The sequence below is a fragment of the Zonotrichia albicollis genome, chromosome 2 (genome assembly GCF_047830755.1).
Source record: "Zonotrichia albicollis isolate bZonAlb1 chromosome 2, bZonAlb1.hap1, whole genome shotgun sequence".
NCBI classification, from domain to species: Eukaryota; Metazoa; Chordata; class Aves; order Passeriformes; family Passerellidae; genus Zonotrichia; species Zonotrichia albicollis.
The window spans coordinates 10,867,450-10,892,911 of NC_133820.1; the positions used below are offsets into that span (position 1 = coordinate 10,867,450).

The window sequence follows — 25,462 nt, forward strand, 5'->3', positions numbered from 1 at the left end:
CCACCACTGAAATAGATTCACTGCCTCCCTCCCAAGAACCACAGCTCTCCTCACAAAACACCCTCCTCCTTAGAAGGCTTTAACCATTTTAAGCATTAGTTTTCAGCAGCATTGGTGACGGTGCCTTCTGCATCAGCAGAGGAGGAACGTGCACCATACAGATGCTTTTCCACAGGCCTAATACACCTGGACAGAATGCCACAGTGTTCCCACAGTGCCTGGTTGTCAGAAAAAAACCCCATGACTACTCAGAGACCCTCTCATCTCTGCTCTGCAGCCCCAGGGAAGCAGGAGCCTGGGGGAGGCACACACCTCATGTGCCTTCTCCAACCCATCACAGACCCTGGAAATGGAGACCGACCAGATCCACAGATCATCTTTCTGCACAAAGGTGTTCTTTTTGCAGCCTTTCCATGATGGGATGCCATGCAGGCAGCCAACTGTGGTGGGTTTAAAAAAAAAAAAAAAAGAAAATAAAGTTTAGCCACTTAGTCTACAAAACAATTACTGCAGTACTGCATTTTGTGCTGTGCTTCCTAGAAAACTTCCCAGTTCACCCCAATTACCAGGAGGAGAGATTGAAGTAACTCCCATGTTACATGTTAGCCAAGTACAATACACTAAAATGAATTTTCATGGTATGGCCATGCAACATCCCTGATTTCTAAAGCTTCTCCAAGGTGTAACAAGACAAAAATATATTATGTTTTTTTCCAAGCACCAGGTGTTGTGAAAATCCCCAAAACAAAAATAAAGAACTCCTATTGCAGTGTTCCAGCTGAGCAGGGTGACTGAAAGATGCAACAAAAGCTTTCAAGCCACACAGTCGCTGCTGCCAAGTATGGGACACATTGTGTGGCCCTGCCAAAACTAGAAGCCAAAAGCCAAAAATACAAATTAGCAATTTTCTTCCAGGGCCACAACAGTTCAGTAGAAACTTCCAAATCAGGCTGTGCCTAGGAGGTTCAGACAGAAGCAGTGAGTGCAGTTACAGAGCACACGCGCCCACCCAAACCACAGCCACCGTGACAATGCCACATCTGTGGAGCCAGACAGTCACTCACTTCTACCCTTCCCTTCAAAGTGGGCTTTGTGGCTATTTCAAACAATTTCTCATGCATGGCAAGCTGCAGAGGATAAGGCTGCTCCCTACCTGCTCCTGCCACAGGGATACTCACAGGAGTACACACAAGCTCTGTCTCTACAGGACAGGACGAGCATTTTACAGACCACCCAAATACAGGTTGCCCACTCAACCTTAATTCTGCCGTTTTCTAGCTGTTGATTCTGAGTACACAACATTAATATTCTTTAAACCTAGGACTTGTTTTGTACAAAGTGTACCTCAGGGCAGAAGAAAAAAAGAAGGGAATAAGGTGGCAGAAGTTAATATAATGTATTCTCTTTCCAGTTGGACACCATTATTAAATAAAAAAATATCTGCTAAGGATGCTACTGACAAAACCATTCTCTTGGAACCATACATCCCACAAGCATTTGCAGAAACAGCTGAAAAATCATTTTGTGACTGACCACATCTTCCAACATTTCTGGCCTAACTTCCACCCAGGTCTACCAGAAATATGAAAATTAATACTACTGTAAAACATCAGGTATATCTACTTTGTAAGAAGCTTTATCAGTAGTGTATTATTTTTAAATAAGATATAGCTGGCCTTCTTATACTATATGTTATAAGTATATTTTTAAGTAAGATATAGCTGGCCTTCTTATACTAGCATAAGTCAGTTATTGCATACTATACTAGTATATATATACTATACTAGTATGCAATAACTGACTTATGCTAGTATAAAATAAATTAATATTGTAATTAGTACCTGACAGTAACAGGTAAGGCCAAGAAGTACTGAATAATGTATATTAAAGTGATCAAATATTGTCATCCTTTCCGTATTCTCCATATGGAGAGCATCTACAGGAGGGCCACAAGGATGGTAAAGGGCCTTGAAGGGATGCCATATGGGAATTGGTTGAAGGCACTTGGTCTGTTCAGCCTGGAGAAGAAGAGACTGAGGGGAGACCTCATTTAGGTACTCAACATCCTCACAAGGGGAAGTAGAGAGGCAGACATTGATCTTGTCCCTGTAGTGACCAGTGACAAGACCTGAGGAAAAGGCCTGAAATAGTGACTGTGTCAGGGGAGGTTTAGGTTGGATGTTGGGAAAAGGTTTTTCACCCAGAGGGTGGTTGGGCACTGGAACAGGCTCCCCAGGGAAGTGGTCACAGCATCAAACCTGACAGCTCAGGAAGCTTTTGGACAACACTCTCAGGAAATAGAGAGCTGCATCCAGCTCTGGGCTCCCAGCACAGCAAGGACAGGCACCTGCTGGAGCCAGCCCAGAGGAGGCACCGAGGGCATCAGAGGGATGGAGCAGCTCTGCTGGGAGGAAAGGCTGGGAGAGCTGGGAATGTTCAGCCTGGAACGGAGAGAGCTTTGGGGTGAGCTAACCATGGCCTTGCAGTGCCTGAGGGGAGCCCACAGGAGAGACGGAGAGAGACTATTTACAAGGGTCTGGAGTGACAGGACAAGGGGGAATGGCTTCAAACTGACAGAAAACAAATTCACACAAAATATTGGGAATAATTTCTTTACTGTTGAGGATGGTGAGGCACTGGAACAGATTTCCCTGAAGAGTTCTGGATGCCCCATCCCTAGATTGTTCAAAGCCAGCTTGGATGGGGCTCTGGGCAACCTGGTCTAGTGGAAGCTATCCCTGACTCATGGCAAGGGGCTGGAATGAGATGATCTTTGGGGTCCCTTCCAGCCCAGGCCATTCCATGATCCTGTGGTACAAATGAAATAAGCTTTCTCTGCTGAGATCTTAACAAACACCCAGGCAACTTCCACAACTTGCTAGTACAGCCCAGTGTTTAATTTCGGTCTCCCACTGGGTCTCAAGTTCTCACTGCAGCAACCTTCTCCAGATGTTTTGTCAAAACCAGTAACTCCCAAACCTGGCACACCTTTTCAAAAAGTCAAAGAAATAAGGCTGATGACCCACCCAGATAGCACCATTCACTTTTGGGGGGGTTCAATTCCTGCTTCAATCATCTCAGATACTCACTTAGGGACATTATCAACACTTCATACTACTACACTCACAAATACATTTTATTATAATATTTAACTTGTGTCCTGATTGTGAATTACATGAGCATTTGCAGAAGAATAAGGACTGTATCAATGTTTAAGACTGTATTTTGCTGAATCAGGACCCTGAACTTTAATGCAGGTTTTTCTCATTGCTGTGCCAGTTTATTTTATTCAGTACAAAGCCACCAACAACCTTTGAGTTCTTCTGCTCAAGGTCATTTTTAACATTCACAAGCACAGCTTTTTGGCTGTCTGCAGAGCACAGAATTTTTTTAAAGTGGTTTTCAGAGCAAAGTGATGTCTGGAAACATCTTTAAATAGTGGAAAAAACACCCTTTAAGTTGCCTTAATCAGTTGCCTGTTAATAATTCTACTTGGCTACCTTTAATACCACAGGCTCTAATTTTGTCTCCATCTCTGCACCCACCCATATCTGGAAGGTATAAACATGATACAAAATCAGTTTCAACTCCTGCAATCTCAACGTCTAAGCTACACCTCCCACTCTTAGCCTTTGAAGGCATCCAGTACACAGTCAGGTCCTTGAGCTCCTTCCCCTGTTCTGCCAGACACAACATTTTCTAAATTTGCACTTAAAAGGGGGGCAAGGGTGGGGAGCTACCTACATTCAACAATAATTTGCAATATTAAAAAAAAATCCAGAAGTTTGTTTATATTACATTTTATAAAGTTGAACATAATTTCTTATTCCTCAGTCATCTTTCATCACCCCAACTAACCTTCTTAAGCTTCTGTATCACTTCCTCCTGCTTATAATTAAGGATGTGGGATTGAAGGGGGTAATATAAGGAAGCACTTATTTTATTTACACTTCTGATTGTGCTTTATTAAATATTATTAGTATTTTATCAGCACCTGACTGATAAAGAAACATCACAAGCCTATGAAATGAAGACAACAGTATGTTTTGGGGTTTTTGCTGTTTTTAACATATATATCAGTCTCTGCATCATCACTGAAACACTACATTGCCAAAGTTCACCTTCAAATACTCTTGTTTAAATACTCGTTGTTTTGTCTGTACAAATCTCAGTACAAAGCAAAAAGCAGCATACTGATTACAGAAAATACAGCTAGCCATGAAAATTGGAAAGATGCAAGTGTCTGGCAGGCAGGCATGTTTTGTATACCGTGTATACTGTCCTTCCACATGTGTGCATCTAGGTTAGGCATGCACACTTCATGCTGGTACTCCAGACCACTGAGAAGAGAAGCTGACAACCAGAGAAGTCCAACAGAAGAGTGAATTACACTTGTGGGGTTCCAGCAATGACCAAGCTGTAATACTGTTTCCATGTGTCCAGCAAAAGAACTGCAGCCAACAGCAGTCAGCAGCGATTCCTGGGTGAGTGTATTTATGTGCTCAGCTGCCAACAGCACTTCCCTCTCCAAAACAGGCTCCATTAATTCCTAGGTCGGGCAGTGGCTCACACTGCCTGGCTCTCCAGGGTGTCAGAAACCCACCCACCACAAGTGTTCTCTTGCTATTTTGTTATTTCACTTTAAAACAGGCTCAATTTAGAATTACAGGTGTTTTGTATTGTACTCAAGCCAGAGATTCCCACTTTACTGCACACATCTAAATTTGCAATCTATTAGGCTCTTTTTTTTTTAGCCTTAGAAATCCAAATGGTTGTGAATCTCTAATACTTTTGTAAGATTCAGACCTCTTGACTATTTCTTAACATAGAACACAAAAGCGCTATCAAATCTCACATTAAACTTAATAGAAACTTAAGCAGAGGAAAGTGAGATTTCTCTTGTTCCTAGTCAAGCCATAAGCTTAAGTAAGGACCACTTCTTCATTTACTTAAGAACCAATAGTTTTAAAATACATTACAATAGAAATCACAAGAAAGGGAGGAGAGCAGTTCAGGATAATTGCCTAGAAACTTTCTCAGATGGATCCTTTTAGAAACAAAGCCCCTGATCTGTCTTGTAGCAAGCACAACCCCTGGGCCCAAACACAATGCCTCTATAAAACAAATACACAACAGCTTCATACTGTCAGCAATTTTCCCAACTACAGCAGGTCTTGCCAAACTACAGGCTTAGGAAAGCAGAGAGCACACTAAAATTGTTCTGTTTTTTCAGAAGGCACATTACGTTTCCATTTAGTGCATACCACAAAAATTAAGTCCAGTTTCTCAAGGTTCATTCAAGTTAGTCTAATTTTTAGTATTTTGCCAATGGTACAGTTGTTACCACCACCTCCCCCCAGGCTGGCTGATTTAAAGAATCAGAAATATGAAGCTTTCACAACTTTTTTAAATGCACCCAAAGATTTCAAAACATTTACAAAACCCCTGTCACTTTTCAATTATTTTCATTTACGGATGACTAACAGTATGTCTGTGCCAAACACAGACATAAAAAGCATTCTTCAAGAGACATGAATGTACATAAAAACACAGATTTGCCAAATTAAAATACTGGAAGAACAACTATTTACCTCAAACAAAAACAAAAAACAACTTTAAATTAATCTGTCAACTTTCCAAACTTTCATGAACATCACAAAAATGGCTTCGTATTAGCAAATTAAGCAAAACAGCTTAATATTAGCAATGTACATAATGTATATAATTATAAAAAAACAGGATTATTCCATTGTTTCATCTTTCCTGATGTACAAGTGAACCACTGTTGAGAAACCACAGATAAGCAGAAATGCAGCATTGGGAGAAGGCAAACTGAGTACTAATTTGAAAAAGATGAAGATAGAATGTTACTACTCTAAATATAACTTACATAATTTATAAAATAGTTGTATAGATAAATATCAAATTTGTCTATGTCCTCCTAGAGGCTGTCTTAACTTTCTGTGGTTAATGGATCAGCCATAGTAGGGAGAGAATTGACAAAACTCTCAACCTTTTCTCCTTGCTATGTTTATGTGTTGGTACTAACAAACATCAAACAAAGCATCAACAACAAATTACTGCCCACAGAAAAATAAAAGGACCCAGTTCATTTGCTCACAAAAGCAAAACAAACATTATAGTACTCTCCAAAAGCATAAGATGACCAACAAAAACAACTGTACATACAGTTCACCTACACACATGGCTCTACACATCACCCAACTGATCTCCCATGCTCATGAGCCACCCTTTTCCTTTCATCTGTCACACTGACAACTGGCATCCAAAGAACAGAAAAGAAATGTATATGGGACAAACCCCATGGAAAATGTCCTTCCCTTAATTCTCTTCTGTATGAAGTCCACAGCAGGAACATTTTGGCTGTGGAATATTCATGCTCACTACCACCTGACATCAAGGTTCATTTCTCTGTGAAAGAGCCTCCAAAGGATAATAAAGTAAAAGCCTGAACACTTGCAAGAAGCATGTAATAATGCAGAGAAGCAGTAAAGATTACTCCTGCCCTAAGCAAAGGGAATAAATAGATAATCACGGAAAAGAAACTACTAAGATCTTTCAAAAGCCTGCTGCTTAAGAACACAGGAAGAGCCTGGTTTTTCAACGTAACAACCATCAAGATCTAATGCATGTCTTTGAAGGCAAGCTGGAGTCATATAAATTCATATAAACTTTTTTATTTTTTGCAATCCAAACCAGAATACCCAAGCTGCAGCCTGCTGGCCAGATCCAATCCACTGCAACAACTCATCTGGCCAGCTGCCCACTCCTTACTGTCCTCCTCCCCAATGGCTAATTAGATATAGGAAGGAAGCAGGCAAGGGCTTGGGGAATTACCCTCACATCTGATTTCCCACTGCTATGTTTTATAAGGGCCTGCAACCCCTGCTCTATCAAACAACGGGGCGGAAATGACCACGTATGGTGATGGTGCTCATGTAACTCCACATGCCTGTTAATAAATATGGATTTTGCTCCATGTCTGCTAGCACTGCCAGCCCTGTGTCAGCACAAATGTGTGTTGCCCACACTTTTCTGTTACTATACAGCATGTACACACCCTACCCCAGTTATCATACCATCACCTGCAGTCCTGACCCTCTGCCACCAATGCAGCTCCCTGGGAAAGCTGGACACTAGCACTCCAAACCAACAGGTTTTACACCAATCCAGGCAAGAAATGTCTTGAACTGGGGTGAGTTTCTTCCAAAACAGGCCCAGCTCACGGAGGAAGGCTCTCCATGCTCCTTGAGTAACATTTAGCTCTAAGTTGAGAGTGACTGCTAGCTGCCACAACTCCATCAGGGCATGCATACTAATGCTCTTGGCCTGCTGCCATATCATCCATATATGCTTTATTACAGCTCATCTCCTGAACGTGCAAGACATTTATCTTTGATTCTTTCAAAATGAGAAAGAAAAAAAAAAAAACTGACACTGTAGAACCGGTTTTAGTGCTGTTCAGACCATTCAAACTGGGTCACTGCAAGCTCTTCAAGCAGATGTTTCTTTGTCACAACATACAAGTACAAGCACCAAGTTATTTCTGCCATACTAAAAAACTCTTCTGGATTATAAGGGCTAGAATTCTTAAACAATGATCAGGTAAGCCTCTAGCCACAGTTTTTGCATTTATCAGCAGAAAGTTTAAACACTAAAAATGCAGAAAGAGCAGGTTAATCACACAAATCAACCTACCAGCCTCAACACTAGTCAGTCATGGGCAGCGGGGATGACAGATGGGTGATGGGACAAACACAAAACTTGCAAATTTGAGTCTACAAATTCAAAGGCAGATCAATGGCCATGACTGACAGAATAAGTAGGTTTCAGAGACATCAACCAACCATCCTCAGAAATATTAATCTCTTCCCATTCCTTAGGTACGCAGTGAGATCAAGGAATGCAACTGAGAAACACCATCCTTTCAACAGCAATGCAAGTCCATTGGTATGTGCTCATTGGAATAAAGTTACTAGACTAGAATGCATTATTTTAAAGTAGTGAAGCCCTTGGCCAATGTGTTTGTTTTTTTTTTAAATAAATTGTATGAAATGTCCTGCAAAAACACAACCTGTCCTAGAAACCTGAGAATTAGTGGTATGGAAGACGAAGAAAACAAGTAAAACCACCAGAGTTGAAAGGCATACTTCAATTAACTTGACCAATTATTCATAAAAATTTACCAACCCACATAAAAACAGGATTTGCTAGTTTTTCATAATGATAAAGAATATTCTCTGTTCCTGCTCACTCCATGCCCAGTTTGTTGCCAAAAAATGTACAGCACAAAACATCCTCACAATCCCTTTTAGAAAATTTAGAGGTTTAACAACCAATTATTAAAACTCAGTAATGTCCCTGCAAAAGATTTTACCCTTTGAGTCAGATGTAACACATCTTAACTCTACTTTTGTGGACGTAAACAAAAACACTGAGTAGACAGTCTTCTACCGTGGAAACAGGGTTCATTTAAGAAAGAAAGTGTTCTTGGCAGTTGTTCCCCTGAGAGGGAAGCAATGCCAGATGGTGAAGCTGCTTCCCATGGAGGCTGGCAGGTAAGAGGTGAGCCCTGGGATCTGCTGGTCCCCTTTGCAGAGGAGCCACTAGTGCAGCTGAGCACCAATCAGGGCTACTCCTTTCTCTCTGAACAGCCAAAGAGAACAGCAGAAACCAAACTGCAGACTTATTCAGTTTTCCATCAAGTTTTGAAATAGGCACACACAGTTGCAAAACCCCCAAAGAAACTTTGTCATGCCAAACCTGGCTTTTCATCACTGAATTTTTACTACTTTTTTCTTCCACAAGTTTATGGAAAAAAACTTGCTCTAGGAAAAAGTAAGAGGGGGAGTATATTTTAAATAATCCACACTACATTTAAAAGAAAAGTGGATGGGTACATCTGTTGAGAGCAAACAGGAAAAATTATTGGTTCTCCTTTAAGGTCTAAAGAAGGATGAAACGTCAACAAAACACAAAAAAGGTGTTAGTGACCACAGATGTTTGTAATGAAGAGGGTAAAAAATCCAGACTGATTTCTCATCAAAAAAGAAGACATTCTGAAATAACAGATTTTCAAAGCATTGATTGAAAACACACTAAATAGATCAGTTCTGCAGAAGTACCAAATGCTGAGCGGCCCGGTGAATTACTGCAGGTGGTGGCTGAAACAGAGCACTTATACAAGCTCAAGGAAAACCAAAATTAGTTTCTAAGTTAATGATGGAGCAGCAGCTTCAAATACAGTCACTTTGCTTTTTGTTCACACAAGGTAAATCTTATTATTACATTCCATCATTTTAGTACACCTTCTAGGTCTTTAATATTGTACACCATTTGCCGTTTTTAATAAAGTAGGTTGTACATCCATTTCATTAAGATGTAACAGTGATTAATCTCAAGTAGGAAACACTGACACCATACCAAATGTGCAGCACTCATACATGGATCAGACTGGCATTCCCAAAAATCGTATTTTACATGGATTCAGGCCACCCCAGAGCTCAGATCTGAGTGAAAGGTATTCTGGAAAGGATGAGCCCCGGTAGTACAGCTCCCCAAGCTGAATCCCACACACCAGCCAAGGCTGACGTCCTTCCCACCTCCTTTTCCCTCCCTGTGTTACACAAGAGGAATCATTACACAGTCCAAGGCTGTGCAACTATTTCAGCATTAATCTGTGCCTGCAAGACAACATGAGCACAGACATCCAGGGCTATGCTGAGCCTGGGCACTGTCAGAAGTTTGTCCTAAACTCTCAAAACATTTGATGTTGCTTCTATGATTTTCAAGACCTGACTGAAGAGTAAATCTCTTTGAATATGCCATGAAAGAGACACGGAAGATATACAGCAAAGTAAACACTGCTTAGGGATAAGGCATAAATAAAAAAAATTTGAAAGAAACAAGAAACACATCAAAAAGTACCCAACCCAGATTTAAAAGGAAAAAAGGCAAGGATCCAGAAAAAAAAAACCCAAAAAACCAACCCAGACAAAATACATTAGGAGAGCACATCATCCCAAACAAACAAAATAAGCGATAATACAATGAAAAGCAAAGAGATTAAGAACAAAAAAAAGTGTATCAGATTTAAGCCAGATACTTTTGGTCAGCCATGCCACATTATTTCCAACATTTCTGTCAGCATGCACGCACTCACCCAAACATCTGTATCTTAATCCACACCAGCTTGGTTGTGCTACTCAGCTCCAGATGACATCCTTGTCCTTCCCAGAACTGAGAGACTTTGCTGGGGTTTGGTTATACAGCCTGCCTCATCACCCACGGCACTTTTTGGATCACCAGAGACACCTTCTCTGAGACCTCTCCAACCTCCCCAGCAGCATCTTCCTCAAGCCCTTCAGAGTCAGTGCCTGGGTCGCTCACAGCCCCAGCACAAGAGCAATTCCTCCATGGCTGAAGGTCAGAACACACACATGAGGACAGGGGGAGGACTTGTGGAGGGCTGGGGAGCACAAAACAGGGGAAAAAATACTGGAAGAACAAAAGGAGGGGGAAAAAAGAAAGTAGTATTTCCAAATAAGAAGTGCCAATTAGAGGGAAAAAAGTGAGAACCATATCTTTAAAAACAAAACTTTAGGCTTTAAAATACATTAAAGGTGAAGAATCAGCCCTAGTAGTCAATTAGCTATAGCTTTGCTGGGTATGAATTCAGCTGCTACTATTGCCTGAGCTTTCTCCACCCCCCGCCCTCCCCCCAATCACTGTTTCATTGTGAAAGAATTTAATTATTATTTTCATTACCAGATGCATACATTATAAAATGAGCCTGCACAGACACAATGAGCACTTTATGAAAATAGGTGTAATAATGAGAATGATATGTTTACATTTTTCTGCAATAAAAATGAAGACATTCTCAACTAGGCTACTTTTTAAAATATACTTGAATAAAATCATTCATAATAGTCATAACACTAAATGTGACACTCCTCCTTTTCTTAAAAAAGGATTAGTCCCGTGCCTTAATTTTAATACAACTTGAAATCAAATTAAAATGGGGGTTTTATTAACTTCTCTATCAAAACCTTCCACAGGAATTTAACTTGAACACATTTCACAGTGATGGAATAGTAAAGCTTTTCTGTTTTGTTCTTAAAAAAAAATTTAAAAATAAAATAATATCTCTTCCAGAGACGTAAAGTATACTGCAAACCCAAGAAAAGAATACTGGAGCCAGCATATAAAATGCTAGTATTCCAAATAAACCACCAAAAAATTAAAGAGAAAAAAAAACCCAGATTTTTTTTCAGATACATGTGCATATTTATTTGGGAGTTCTCCAGCATAAACAAAAATCTGAAAGCCATGAAGAAATAAAAACACATTTGTATGGATATAATAGAAACAGCACAATGGTAACTTCTTAGTTATAGTCCAAAACTACTGGCTTAGTAACAACAAAACCAGAGTTCTTGTGCTTTATGGTACAGGGCAACACTGATTCCACCCAGGAGCCAGGTTCAATCCATCATGAGCTGCCCATGGCCCACAAGGCACGCCTGGGGTGATTTACAGGCAGCACCAGGGCTGTCACCAGCACAGCCCCTGCTCTCCGTGGCAGTGTCCCTGTGGAGCTCACCTGTCACCCCCGCACACGCTCACCTGTATATCACTCACTGCCATGGGGACACCTCACAGCCACTGCTCCCAGCTCTTGGAAGGTTCTCCCTGCTCCAGAGCTGGAGGAATTGCCCAGGTTCACTCCCATCTCACCAGGACTGTGCCTCCGGAGCTGGGATCCACCCCTGGTGTCCATGGGCGCCAACCCCACAGGAGCAAGGAGTCACCACAGGCTGGCTCCTGCTGCCCGTGCAGAGGTGGCACAAGGGCCATGCCCTCGCAATGCCTCACCATGAACTGCTGGCCCTACCTGGGCAGACCTCTGGAGGCCCTGGAATGCCAGCTTCCATTGTGGAGAGGTGTTGAGTCTTTACTCAAATAGGATGGAGGGCATTTGACACCTAACCACAAGCCATAATAACAGAGCAACCTTCTCTCCCCATTCTTAGATGTGGATGCCAAGCCAGGATTCACTCGACCAAATGAAGATGTTTAGAGGGCAGGTGTCTGTATCTGAACAGGTCATGTTGGCCTCCCTGTACAGCCCACGGGAAGAACTCAGCTCTTGGACTGAACTCCTCCTACAGAACATGTTAAAAGGAGGTCAAATGAATCACATCCTGCAAGCGCCTGCTCCTGCTCCCCGACAGGAGTTCTCCAGGACTCCTGTTTCTCTTTGCTGGGTACATTCAGGGTTTTCCCTCCAAAAGTTAGACCTTAAAAACACAGGTGAGACAAAACCCACACTGTATAACATCAGCTTATTCCTCTCAGTTTAAAAATGAGTAACAAAGCACTGTTTGTGTAAGTTCCCAGCATTTCCCACTCAATAAAGTGGGTGCCTGATCCCAGGTAACACCGTCCTTCATGTAACTGCTTTCAGTTACATGACACCTATTAGTGTGTTTATTTCAACATTATTTGTCAGCTTGCACTTAGTCCTTCAGTACTTTTCCTCTCAGATGTCACAAGAATTGCCTGACTCTGGATAGCAATTCTTCTCATCAGCACAGACACTCTTTTTGTTGCCAGCCTTCAAAAAAGACTTACCAAAAGATCTCTCTCTTTAGGTGTGACCTATATATTTTCTTCTACCTTATTTCCTTAAGTTCTCAATTTCCTAAACCTTTTTCCTTTTGTCCTACACTTAAAAATACTACCCAGTATCTGCTGAAACCTGTGCATCTTCATTTGACTTCAAAACAAGCCACCTCCTCAGGTTTGTCACTCCTATTATCTACAAGCAAAAGTAAGAGTCCTCATTTTTACCAGACAGACAACAAGTAAAGCAATGAATATTCTCAAGTTCCCTAATTCTACTTCTGTTTTATTTCCTCACCTTTCCCAGAAACAAGTAACTGTTTTTTACTTACTTCTAACATCCAATTCCTCTTCTTTCTCCTCCTAAACCATATTCCCAAAGCTCTCCAGAATCCAGACTGACAGGAAAAGGGTTAAAATGTGTTCAGGAAAGGGAGGTAGGTGATTTTTTTTCTATCCTGTCCAAAGCAGACATGGCAAGCTGAACTCCCTCATCCTGTAGGGCCAGGCAGTGTATCACCTGAACAAAGAGAGATGTAATATTGATGTACTGCTAGAAATTGGTTCCACACTGAACTAACAAGTCTTAGTTGCCTGAGATGAAATTTATCTCCCCTCTTCCTTCCTCATATCCTTCCATAACCAGAATCATCTCCGTTGGCTGTTGGGCATTTGCCAACAAACCCTCAGACATCTCCCAGCAGTTGTAGAACAGAGCTTTTCCAGGCCAAAGTTGTGACTGTATTTATATTCCAACAGTTATTCCAAAGCTCCAGCTTTGGCATGCAGCTGCCATGTAGCACTCCAGACAAAATCCCTCCTCCTCAAAACTGCTTTTGATGCTGAACATTTCGCTTCAACAACTGATCAACGAATGGCACAGCTAAGAAAAACTCACCAAACACCTTCCCCTGGGGCAAAGTGGGCCCTATTACAGCCTGCTCAGCTGTGAAACCTGGAGATGCTGCTTTAAGCTTAAAGCACTCGGTGATGGCTTTAGTGGTTTGACAAATCTCTCCCAGCAGGAAGGAAACTTTCCATGCCTGGCTGTAGAGTCTTTCACAAAGCTGAAAGAAAACAGCACTTATCTAAATTTAACTTGCCATACTTTTAAACTGGTCTGTGTGAGGAAACATCTTTTGCTTTCACTTCATGCAAAACATTCAATTAAATTCTCTCAGGAAAAAAAATCCTTCCATACTAAGGCATGTATGCTATTTTTTCTTTCACATATATTTCACTTATCTTCCCGCATGGCTCCAAGTGGAAAAACCTTGGTGCAGTGATTATAAACCCACATTAACCTGCTTTCCTTCAGGGGCAAAGGAGATAGGAGAAGCACTGAGCCATTCCTCATCTCCATAGGCAAAGAAACAAGATAGGCCTGGCACGAAGCCTGCCCCGCGAGCCGACCCCAGCAGCCCAGGTTGGGAGCACATTCCACAGGCAGCAGTGCTTCTCGAAGAACTTCCTGCCAATGGCTGCTTGACATTAAAAACCACCATGATCTAGGTCAAGTATCCCAGTTGACATTAATTGCTATGTTGGATAAAAAAAAAAAAAAAAAAAAAGAGAGAAGCCGGAGCTCAAGTCACATTAGGCATAAAGTAACCGAGGCCAAAACCTTGAATTGTACCCAGAAGCCAAAAGGAAGGCAGGCAGCTGTTGAAGAACTGCCCCAGCGTGTTCTTGCTGCTCCTCCCCGGCCTGAGCAGGGGAGCACTGACCAAGGAACACCAATTCATGGCCTCAGAGTCACAGACAGCCCCTGGGACAGCCACCTCTGACAGCATTCCTCTGTGTCCTCATGGGGGCCTGCTGGCTGTGCCTACCTCAGAAAACCAGCAAGTTACAAAACACTCAGATAAAAAGACAGGTGAAATGCTCCAGAGGCTGGTAAATTGTTGTAGCACCTGCCTTTACTGCTTTATCTCTGTTGGCTGCTTCTTTTATCTCTACACACTCTGAAGGTAAAGCATGTGCCATGTCCAGCTGGAAAGGAAAGATTACCTGGAAAAGCAAGTCATCTTTAGCTTGACCAGAGCACAGGACCAGGTGACTCAGTTACCCAGAAAATCCAATGCCAAGGAGGTCAGATCCTGGAATAACTGCTACCATGTGAAGGGTATGTCCTTCCACATATTCTTTCAGTTGTTTCTGAAAATGTCTTACAGTAGATGAAGACCATTTTCAGGTACATAATGAATTCATTACAAGAAGAAACAACTCCATGAACTCTTAAAATTAACATAGCTGAAACAGAAAACAAGTATGTCCTTCCACATATTCTTCCAAATATTTCTGAAAATGTCTTGCAGTAGATGAAGACCATTTTCAGGTACATAATGAGCTCATGACAAGAAGGAACAACTGCATGAACCCTCACAATTCATACAGCTGAAACAGAAAACAACTATGGGCTCATCTTACTTACCCACACACCTTGAACACACAGCCTTTTATACAACGGGCATAAAAGGAACAAATTAATTTTTAAAGAGCAAAAGATGAAAATATATAGCTGTGCTCCATAACTCATAGCAGGTTTCCAAATTGTAATCAATATTTTCTTTTGCATTTAAGAACTGCTGAATCTTAATGCTTTTTAGATGTCCAAGTGCCAGAAATAATAATTTTATTACAGATAACTGTATGTGATTAGAGTCTGACTGTAGTTTTTGAAGTTCTCTGCAAAGCCAATATGGGTTAAGTGCCCATTTGTATTGTTATAAAACTTCTTTACAGCACTGTAATACAATACTCAGGCAGCAGACTCTGAGCTAATATTTAGCACACGACCTGATAACCTCATATAGACCCAAACACAGCTGGAAAACCTAAAGTCTACAGAAAGTTCAACAGTATTTGTATTATTTTATTCAAAAGTTTAAAAATACAGGTGTCAAAATAACTCCTCAAAGCAGTAACAATATTTGAGAAAAGGAACTTATCAGTCAATGGAACTATTCAACAGTTCCAGCAGGTGCAGTACCATGGACCACTGACAGCTTATTTAGTCCAATGAAAACACAAAAAGGCTTTCTTTCCCCTACATACAAGCTCTGTAGCCAGTAAAAATAACTAGCACTTTGTCCAAAATTTTACAAATAACAGTCTGGGTCCAAGTACAAAGCTATGTCAAGGATAATTTTCTAAACACTTCACCAGCGCCATTTAAAAATAAATAATCAAAATCAACAACAACACAACCGAAATACAAAACATACAACTAAAACATTTTTACTTAAGAAGCTGGGGTGGTTTTTCTACTTTACTGAAAAGATGCAGGTAAGGCATAAAATGTTCAAATATTATGACAATTAAAATTAACCCTAAAAGCACTTGTAGGAAGAAGTGCATAGCATTTCTCCATGTATGCCAAGAGGAAGCACCACAGTCTGCTTGTGTTACTGGGAGAAAGTCTGGTGACCCTCCCAGCAATTATGGACTGGAGAGATCTTTCCCATGCCCATTTGGACACTAGGAAAAGGTTGCTCACTGAGAGGACACTCACTGGAACAGGCTCCCCAGGGAAGGAAGGGGTCACAGCACCAAGGCTGCCAGAGTTCAAGGAGCCTCCGGATAACACTCTCATCATGTGGTTTAGGTAATCCTGTGATGAGCAGGGATTCACACTCAGCAAACTCTATGGATCCCTTCCAAATCAAGACATTCCGTGACTTTATACACATATTTTCAGTCACCAAAACGTTGATAACCTATTAAGACTTTTCAAAAGGCTTTTCTGATTTGGAAGTATCCAATTGTGGATTTTCTACTCCTTCACTCACAGAAATGCATCAATACTTTGTGATAGGTCCCCTGCAGTCTTCAGAGCAAAGCTCGAACTCCAGGGGTTGCCTACAGAAATTCCTAATGCAGACAGCTAATCAGCTGCACAGATTAAAGATAGAAATGAGTGGTCTTTGTAAATTCTTTTTTGTTTTTGTGACTTGGCTTTGTTTGTTTGAATTAGTTTTGATTACCAGATGCATTCAAAAGTTACTGTAGCAATATCTGCCTTTTCATCCAATACTAAGCTAGAATAGTAATGTATTAACCATGGCAGAGTTCTATTTTATAATGAAAGAATGTAAAACTGATGAGTCAGGGCTTGTGTTTAAAAATTTCCTTTAGCAAAACTGGAGCAGAGTATCTCATAAACCTGATTCAGAAACATCCTCTACTTGTCTTTTCTTTATTTTGGAGAAGTGCTAAAATTAAATAAAACTGGAAAATGAAGACAAAATAAAGAGGGCTCAGAAAGCTTCAAACACTGACACAGTCTCTCAGAAGCAACAGTCACCTTTTGGTTCAGAGTATCACCTAACATATGTTACTCATTTAATTTATTAACTTTTACTTAACCCAACTCTTGCTGCTGTTCTTGATTACCTGCAAGGAGGCTCAGGTGAGGAGGAGGAAGGCAGCAATAAAATGTGTTAAATAATAATAATTTTCAGTCTCCCCACTTCCACTTATGTTCTCATGCAAAGCTTTCCTTAGATATTCTCCAGCTCTCCAACTCTGATCAGTAGCACCACTATTTTCTCATCCTGCAGAGGGCTCAGGAAATGAAGATGGCACAAACATTTATGCTTTTAATATGACAAATAATTGCATGTCTCTAAAACTGCTCCCATGAGGGCAATACCACAGCCCTGCCTGTACCAGTGAAGTAGCAGGACTGAAACTGAGCTTAGTATCAATATGAGTACTTTGTCTTTATCTGTAAGAAGTCACTCTTGCTATTCTCTGGTATTTCCATGGTATTTCCATATCTAATTAAGTGAATATGCCCAAACTTTCCCTCACATGTGCAAGGCCAGCAAAATCTCTCGTTATTTGACAGTGGTATAAAATGAAAATTCTCTATTGAGTGCTAGACCAGTGCCACTGGTAACACTGAATTCTGAGTGCACCATTCATTCACACAGGTAGCAGAGGCTGTGCCTCCACATGATGAGCTCAAATAAGAGAGGTATTTTAATTTCTCAGACTAAAGTACAGGTGCCTTCTAATCTCCAAGTCTAGCAAGAAGAGACATAAACATAAAAACCAAAATAAAGGCTATTTGCTCTATTTTTTCTAAATATAGAAAAAGTATTTTTTTCCTGTCTGGTGAGAGGGTTACCTGTTGTCATACCTGGCCTTGGTTTTGTCCTGTTTCCTCCACAGGCTAATCTCATGCAATGCACTGCCATGAAGATGTTGCTCTTCCTGCTAGTTCTATGCAAGCATCTTTTTCCAGTTTTATTGTTAAATATTGTTAAATATTCTATTGTTAAATAGAATACTAAGTTATTATTAAGTTCTAATATTAATTTATATTAAGTAATGTTAAGTATTCTATTGTCTCCATGCAGCTAAACCCAGGTGTTTGTCAGTGCTAAACTGAAGTAATGCTGGCATAAGCTTGTGGGACCCTGGGATGGCTCTCTTGTCACAGACTTCCCTTCTGGATGCTCTGGCCAACTTAATACCCCACACATTTTAGCCTGTCAAATTTTAACACTCCCATTCTTACCCTGTTTTAGTGGATGCATGTGGCTTTCTGCTCCAAAACACAACTGAGTGCTATTTCCAGCCACCATTTCTGTGCTCCTGTGTTACAAAACACTCATTAGCATAGGAAGTGAAAACCACAGCCAGAATTGGGGGTGGAATCACCAACCTTGTCCCCTAGGTCCTTCTAGCAGAAGGAAAGAACAATACCCAAACCACCAACTCACAGAAGACCCTACATTTTCACCAATTTTCATGTAAGCTCCCCCTGAAATCAGTGCCTGGTATGGGGTTAAGGGAGTGACTCCTCCTTGGAAAAGGCACATTTACTGCAATGTAGCTACTAAAAGGAACAATTAAAACAAATGTTAGCATATTAGAAACAGTGTGAATTGGTCACAAACTCAACCTTTACCTCTAAAAAAGAGCTCACTTTGTGCAGGCAGTAGGGCTATTGCCCCATTTAAGCCTGATGCTCTCTCACACTCAGTGTCAAAGCTTATGAGAGCAGAAAGCACTGAAAGCAAACCAGGAGGCGCTTCCCTCAAAAACAAAATAAATATTTTTAAGCACCAGAAACATGAAATTTGGTATGTTGAAAGAGATACATACAGCTATCCCTTTAAAAAGCCTCTTTTAGGACCAAAATATTTCACGTTCCCTCTCTCACAGCTATATGTTCACATGCTCCAACCTATTTTTAGAATGTCCTTCCTAGATTAATTTTTAAACTGAGTCTGGACACTTCTCACCCTCTCTCTGCCCAGATATCCCTGTTGAGTCTGTTCCACCACTGAAGGCTGCAAGGACATGGAAGTCAGCCTGCCACAGGTTTGCATCCCACCCTTTCCCACTAAAAGCAGAAAAAAATACACAAAGATAGAGAGCCTGTAGAGAGGAACAGGGCACAGCACTTACAGGGCAAGAGCCATAACTTCATACAGCAGGCATGCTATTACTGCACTTTCTGTCACAGTAGATGATGACTTAAAGCCATCTCATTAAATGCTGCAAGGCTTAAAAAGGAGGGAAAAAACAGCTGTCCCACAACTTTCAAGGAAAAGAGTATAAATAAGCATACCTGCCTTCCTCCATAAAGTAACCAGCCCAGACTTAGGCTTGACAGTATCTCTCTAAGAAAATAAACCCACCAGAGACTTCACAGGATAAATACATAACTACACCTTCTGGCAGGTCTCTTCACCAGAAATAATTCTACAGCTTTAGCTATGTTAGCTCACAAGTGTGACAATTTTAACCCAAGCCTGTTTATATGCTTTTATTTAGAAGGGTCTTGTACCTGCAAAGTCTGTATACATCACAAACCTTTTGAAAGGAAGCAGATTTCAGACAACCACTGATGTCAGTGTGAACTATTTAAGGAGTAGTAAGTTGCTTTAGACTAAGCCAGCTCTTCCCATTCCACTTCAAAACAGCTGGGGAAAAAAACCCAAAACAATGTAATGGTGATTAAAAGGTTGGGGGGGAGGGATTTAACCAGAAACTTTTAGTAAGATGCTCAATGAGCAATTTCTGTGGACTAAAATTTAATCTGACGTTAGTTCAGACTTCTGTTATTTACGTGTGTAGTCCCAAGGAGTGGTAAACAGCACTTGTAAACTGAGAGGAAGCTGTGCCCACAGACCACAGCATATCAAAATACCCAGTGCAGCTCAAATCCAGACAAGTCTCCCAGCCATAGCATGGCCTCTGAACTCCTCAAATAAACTTCTGCATTTCCAGACAAAAGCGTGATCTCCACATTACCCACGAGCAATCTGCAAAGACTGAAGAGCACACACGAGGTAGCCAAGGAGAGTTAATAAAAGCACAGATATTACACCTTCTTCTTCTCTCCTGTGACCTCACTTTGGTAATTACCAGCTATTCCTACCTATCTTAAGAGACTCACTTGTAAATAACAAATATAGAAACACACCAGCACATGTACAGGGAGTCAGAACTCAGGAAAGTGAGTTTACGAATTATGTTTACACATTTTTAATGTAGTCTAATGATTAAATCAAAAAGGAAACTAGGAAGGGTATTTGCCCTTATCTTAATTAGCAAGGCTGTTTATGCAGGCTGAAAGGTAAGCATGTGTTTGTTTCTCCATCTCATTTCTATGTACTACAACTGAAGAGCGTTGCATTATTTGAACTCTCAAAATCATAAGTAGCTTCCAAACAATTTTTCCACAAATGATACTTAAAAAAATTCACATTTGATCCATACAAGCAAGACCTATTTTACTCAGAAAGAATGTCTCTCTTTTACCAGAAAGATTCAAAAGCATGCAAAATAAACACAATTCCCTTCCCAAACTCCTATCAATACATTCTTCTCCCTAAAATTTCTACAAGTAAATTGCATCACTACAAGTTCAATTATGCCATAAAGTGGCTTTTTGCCCTAATTCTTCCAAACAAGAATGTATGAGGTCATTTGATTGATATCTTAACTTCAGAATCTAAACTGGGATTGAAAACTAGCCAACAAAAGACAACCCCAAAACTGAAAACACCTAAAAAGCTGAGCACAGTAGGTGCTTCATCTCAGACAAATGGAAGTGGTTCAGGAACCCTAAAACTGGTTCCCATCCATTACTTCCCTCTCTATTAAAAGTATTTGCTGTTCCCAGTATCACCAGCTCTACTATACCTTTTTTTATTATCTCCTTTCACATAGTCTTTCTCCTACCTATGTGATATCTGCAATATTCAGAAATACTGCAGTATCTTGAGTTATTTTCCTGAATTATTTAAACAACCACTGCTATTTCTACAATGCAGGACATACTGCTAGAGTTTTCTGAATCCTGAAGACGATGTCCATGGGATATGGGGAAGTCTTTAGATTAAAAAAAAAAAAATTAAAAAATCACCCATGGGACAGCTGCACCTGCAAGCAACTCTCTCTGCTCAGCGAGGTCCAGCAGGGAGTGAGGAGATGACACACCCTGGTTTGTGCCATCCCCCTGCAGGGAAGGGACCTTCTGCTCAGGAACGGAGCAGGTCACCAGGGTCAGCAGCACCACCACGGATAAACCTGACAAAGTCCACCTGCCACAGCACCAAGCAATAAGCTAACAAAAATTAGATCAGATAGCAGACCTCCAAGTGTTTATAGCCCATGACTCAACTTTCCCTCCTGTACAGTGACCTTTACAGAGGACAGGAAAGGGAGGTGAGCATGCTTATATGTTAAATTCATACAATCCATTATCCAAAAGAGTTAACTGGTATCAGAGACTCCAAATCTACTTAAGAAGCAGAGCAGCAGTGGCCTATGATATCCCCAGAAGGCCAGAACAGAGGAAATTTGATTGTTTTTGTGCTCCTGGTATCTTGTGAAGCATGCACAATTTTTTCTCAAAAAGTAACAACAAAGTCATAAGGTAGAAGACACAGAAGTGGTGTGATCATCAGCACAAAGAGGATATTTTAAGACCTGCCTTAATGCTCAGGTTCAGTTTTGCAGAGACAGAATACAGCTGACATTTGCCTGGACAAGACATCAGAGCTCGAGGAACACAGCACTGCAACCCATAATACTCAGCATTACCCCAGAAATAGTGTCCAAATACTGTTCACTTCCTCCATCAAGTGTTAGAATACTCTGAAAACAAAAGCAGAGCAGGGTAAGGCAAAAGTGAAATTGCCTGGAAAGCCTGAAGGGCACACTGAACAGATCCTTTTTTCCATGTAGGAAATTCACAGTAGAGTATCACTAATGGTAAAACTTGAGGTCCAGAAGATAAAGTTCAGCAAAGTGACCTTTTATGCATTTCAGATCAAAAACCAGTTGGGTCATATGCATGCTCAGACAGCCTTGGGCATATGACAAACAAGCTTTAAAAAAAAGGTTTGTGAGCAAGCACTCCAGACAGCTGTGCTCAAGAGCTGTATCCACCAGACATGCTCAAACTTTCATGTTTGATATTGTAATCTACAGACGAGCCAGAGTTCAGTAAACAGCAAATGTAATTCTGCACAACCTTGTTATCTTTTCATCTCAACAGTTAAACCTATGTGAGGGAGTGCAAAGAGGTTACAAAATACTATCAGCACAGTTTATTAAATGGTCTTTTTGCATTTATTTTGCAGCAGGATAAAATTTAAGTCAGCAGAGATCTAAACATCGGTTAAGTCAGAGGACCAGGGCAGATTGCTGAAACAATCCTTAGGAGTTCCAGAGGCAAGAGGAAATTTTTTTTCAAGAAATTCTGCATTCTTACATGGCCACTGTTTACCAGATTGGAGCAGTTTTGCTTTTGGTATGTTAGCTAAGCTAAAGTGAATGGCAAAAATGTATAGATTCTTCTCTTATTTTTCATAAACAGAATCCAAAGTAACAATTACATGGATTTTTCTGCTGGTTTTGCCTTTCTTCCCCATAGCCATGCACCTCTAGAGAACCATTATTCTGGGAGTTCTAGGACTTTAACATATGACCTTGAAATTTGGTGAAATTTCAAGATCATATGGAGACGGACTTGGAGCACTCAACAGCACCACTCCTGATTTCAAAACTGAAGGATTTCGCACTTATCTGTGGTGTTCCACCTCCCCAACGCCCCCAATCCCTTTGGATCATTATATTCTGGTTTTGAACTTTAGCTTATCTTTCTCACATCTCACCCAAAGAGATTTTGCTATCCACCTTCTGAAAGCACCTTTAGATCACTTCAATTTATGGTTGTTAATATAAATTCAAGAGAAAACAAGCTACTGTCCTATCTTCACACTTTGGAAGAAGAGAACAGAACCCGAAACCTTCAGCTTTTGCAAAAACTAGGAGGGCAAGGGGTGCTTTTGAGTTTGAGTTAGAGTATCTCCACAATCTAGAAATAATCAAATAAGACTACCTATTGAATTAATGAGCATCTGAAGGATATTCTCATTTGCATAATTACTTTAGCATATAAAATTCAAGTAACCAGAAGAAAGTTAGCTACCTCAACAGTGAGGAACCCACATGCTTCACTTGTTAGATGAGAGAAATGACAAAAACCAAGTGCTCTGCAAAATAAGGCAAACACAGCCAGTAGTCCTTGTTGCCCAAATGGATCCAGAAATCTGAGCAGACAGCTGTGTCCACGTTTCACATAGGTTTGTCCACTGTAGGACTGGCAGAACACCCTTGCTTGGACCCCCCAACCCAGCAGGGATGTCTGCTTCTCCATCTGGAAGCTGCAATCCTAGGAAAACACCATGAGACAAAAAAGGTGTGGGAAGAAGTTTTTTGAGGTCTTTTTCTTCTGTTTAGTATGACACTGGTCACGTACTCGACTCTTTGCCAACTACAAAAACTCCTGAGTGGAGGGGAAAAAAAAAACAACAACCCACTCAGGCAAGCAACTTTTTCCATAAATGATAAGCAAAACAACTACAGTCAAACAAAGTTGAAGGCTACTGGCAAGAAAATAGAGGCCTAGGCCCAGCTCTTCCTATTGCCTGAGAAATGAAGGCAGAAACCATTATCTTGATGTTCTTCCCTGCTGTTTCATGCTGCTTTCTCACTGTGTTTCTGCAGCAGTGGGAATAAAGACAAAAGGAGCACCAAAGAACAAAGCCTGAATCTCATTCTGGCAAAAACAGGGAGGGGGAACAAAAGACAGGGTGGAAGTGGATGGACTACTTATAGCAATTATTGTCAAACATTTTTGCACTTCCTTCCTTAATGTAGCTCCTTTTGTACACAAAGGCCTCCAAATAGTTCTGAGAGGTTCCCTTTGTAAAACAAGGAGAAAGGAAAACTGTAATAAGACTATGCAATGAAGATAAATCTTCCCAATAATGCAAGCTCCAGGAAACACATGGAGGTCAAATAAAACTATTATTTGCCTTTTCAAACACTATTTTCTTCAGCTGCTAAATAAAAACATTATGAAGCCATTTTACACAGTAAAATTTAACCTTCTATTAACCTTCCATATTAAGTAAACAAACCTTTCTAGCCAATAAGCATCATTGTGAACTCTCTGGGATGATAAGCAATACCTTAATTACATTCATTTACATGACTTTGAAATTGTTCCAGACCAAAGTCAACAACTACAAGGTCAAAGAGTATGGAAATCTAAAATAAGGAGAAATCCATAGTCGGCCAGTTCACAAGGATTGTGCAGCATCTTTCTAACCCACTTTGCAAATGGTCAGGGATACCAATCAAGTACTCACTTTTCATCAATTAGATCAAAAAAGCAAATCCTCTAAAACACCAAAGACAGAGTCCATCCCTTCTTTTTTTTTTGAGGACTATTCAAAGTTGAAAGCAATGGACACTTCAGAATTGTTTCTAATGCCTAATGGCCAATCCAGCTGTAGGAACACCTTATGCAAATGTTTTATAATATTCTAAATGAAAGTCACAACATAAAATATCCTTTAAAAATACATCCATATCACTGAGAACTATTGAATATTTGGTATAGTGCCTTCATACTTGAGAATGCTAAACTGACAAGTTTGCAACTTTTAGAATGCTACATGAACACCTCCATTGCTTCATCCATGCTACACTTAGAGTGGGAAATGCCAACAATGCTCAAACAGCAATTAGAAAAAACATTTTTAACCATGACTGTTGCAAGAAACTTCATAAAGTATGACATGCCCTGAAACAGCAGAAAAGTATAGACACAGTCCATCCATTCCTAAGATATTAGATAATGGCTCAGATATGATCAATAGCAATCAAATTAGCCAGAATGGAGCACACACACACGCTGCACTGATGGATCATTTCAAGACTACATTTTGTGTATTATAACCGTGAAATTATTACAAATATGCATATACAAAAATCTAAAGTACAGCTTTTGGATTTAGGCAGTCCAATATTGATACACTGCAGCTGACAACATTTTCTTAGTATTAAATTAGATAAATCTCCCTGCACCCTGCTTTACTAGCAAAGCACTTTTTATACAACTCTCAAGCCAGCAACCTTCTGCAATTTAAGTATGATTTAGTGCAAGAGAAGCAATGAGTATTATAAAATTTATGCTTGTTCACCTTCTCTCCCCACAGAGAAGGGCAAGACGTTTTTTCATGTAAATATGTATTAGATCCAAATCATTTAAATAGATATTATTCCATAGAGAACATGATGCTGCATATGCCCATTTCAGCTCCATGTTACTAAATAAACTGCAAGATAATGATGTTGCCTTGCTCATCCTAGAGGACACTGTAAATATTTCTAGGCATTTCAAACAGAAGTAAAAAGAAGAGACATTCACAAGAAAAAAAGAAAAACTAGGGTGGCTCTTACAGAGCTTCCTAAAGTGAAGACAAGTTAGTGG

At 40.4% G+C, this 25,462-nt stretch overlaps 1 protein-coding gene across 10 annotated transcripts in view; it reads right to left on the minus strand.

Moving 5' to 3' along the window:
• The window catches only part of NRIP1 (nuclear receptor interacting protein 1), a 100,203-nt gene that overhangs the window by 31,934 nt on the left and 42,807 nt on the right, over positions 1–25,462 (minus strand). For 2 of the 10 annotated variants that reach the window (XM_074532902.1, XM_074532888.1), the window contains exon 3: positions 10,184–10,518. The exons of the other annotated variants lie outside the window; for them this stretch is intronic. The gene's annotated coding sequence lies outside the window, so the exon portion shown is untranslated. The remainder of the gene's footprint in view (positions 1–10,183; positions 10,519–25,462) is intronic. 10 annotated transcript variants of the gene reach the window in all.